This window comes from Etheostoma spectabile, unplaced genomic scaffold (assembly GCF_008692095.1).
Source record: "Etheostoma spectabile isolate EspeVRDwgs_2016 unplaced genomic scaffold, UIUC_Espe_1.0 scaffold379, whole genome shotgun sequence".
Lineage (NCBI taxonomy): Eukaryota > Metazoa > Chordata > Actinopteri > Perciformes > Percidae > Etheostoma > Etheostoma spectabile.
The window spans coordinates 224,302-225,557 of NW_022605596.1; the positions used below are offsets into that span (position 1 = coordinate 224,302).

The 1,256-nt window shown below is 44.7% G+C and overlaps 1 long non-coding RNA gene across 1 annotated transcript in view; it reads right to left on the bottom strand.

The window, feature by feature from the left end:
• Window positions 1-675: 675 nt before the first annotated feature.
• The window catches only part of LOC116686500 (uncharacterized), a 12,698-nt gene continuing 12,117 nt past the window's right edge, over window positions 676-1,256 (bottom strand). The window contains exon 3 of the long non-coding RNA XR_004331271.1: window positions 676-776. This is a non-coding gene — a long non-coding RNA (uncharacterized LOC116686500). The remainder of the gene's footprint in view (window positions 777-1,256) is intronic.

Sequence of the window (1,256 nt, forward strand, 5' to 3'; positions counted from 1 at the left end):
ATAGCTTCAGGTAGGAACTTGTTTTGGTGGAACGTGTACGTTCAAAAGTAGTTGTAGTGGTGCGAGAGAAAACTCCGATTGGACAGATAGTCTAGCTAGCTGTCTGGATTTACCCTGGCAGAGATCTCGAGGACCAGGTAAAACATCTAGTCCTCAGTTGGACAGATAGTCTAGCTAGCTGTTGGATTTACCTGCAGAGATCTGCAGGACCAGTAACACAGTGCCTCAGATTGGACAGAGTCAAGCTAGCTGTCTGGATTTACCCTGCAGAGATCTGAGGACCAGTAACCACAAGTCCTCAGATTGGACAGATAGTCTAGCTAGCTGTCTCTGTGATTTACCCTGCAGAGATCTGAGGACCAGGTAACCATAGTCCTCAGAAATCCACCAGAGGTCAGAGCGTCAACACAAAGGAAGCCCAAGGCACTGCATATCCGGCCTAAATAGGTGAAATCCGGGGGGAACGTCAAGAAAATAGACTACTCATTGCCAGACCTTTCTCCAAAAACCTCTCTGGGTTGTTTGGCAGATCACAATTGTCTTGGGTGGCACAGAGCTCCGAACACAGCGTTGGTGGCTCTGCAAAAAAGTTTCAGGAAGGAACTTGTTTTGGTGGAACATTTGCACCCTGCAAAAGAAAACAACAAGTTAAATCTTTACACAATACAGTAAAAGCTATTTAAAGGAGCATGCCGAGTTATTGGGACTTTATCTCATTCACCGTATCCCCCAGAGTTAGATAAGTCCATACATACCTTCTGATCTCTGTGTGTGTCCTAACTATGTCTGGCGCACCCACCGCATAGCGTAGCTTAGCACAGATGCTGGAGGTAACCAACTAGCCTACGGCTCCCAATAAGTGACAAAATAACGGCAACATGTTCCTAATTAGGGGACAATGGAGCGGGAGATTGGTCGGAGAATCTGCGCAGCGGGTGCGGTATTACTTTATTTATTTTTATTTAACCTTTATTTAACCAGGAAGTCCCTTGAGATTGAACTCTCTTTTCCGAGGGAGACTTGGCCAAGACCAGGCACGCCAGTTACAATTTAAGTAGAAATACAGCATAGTCAAAACAAGCAAACAAGCATCAGACGTACAGAAAAGTAACAGGTTACATGTGGCAGTTACATTTTTGTGCTACATGACATTTTAACATGGTCTTAATGGGACTAGATCATTTGAATTTAGCAAGTTTCGCAAGTTATTCCAAGACCATGCATCGAAGTAAGAGAAGGCTTTTTTCCCCAGCTCA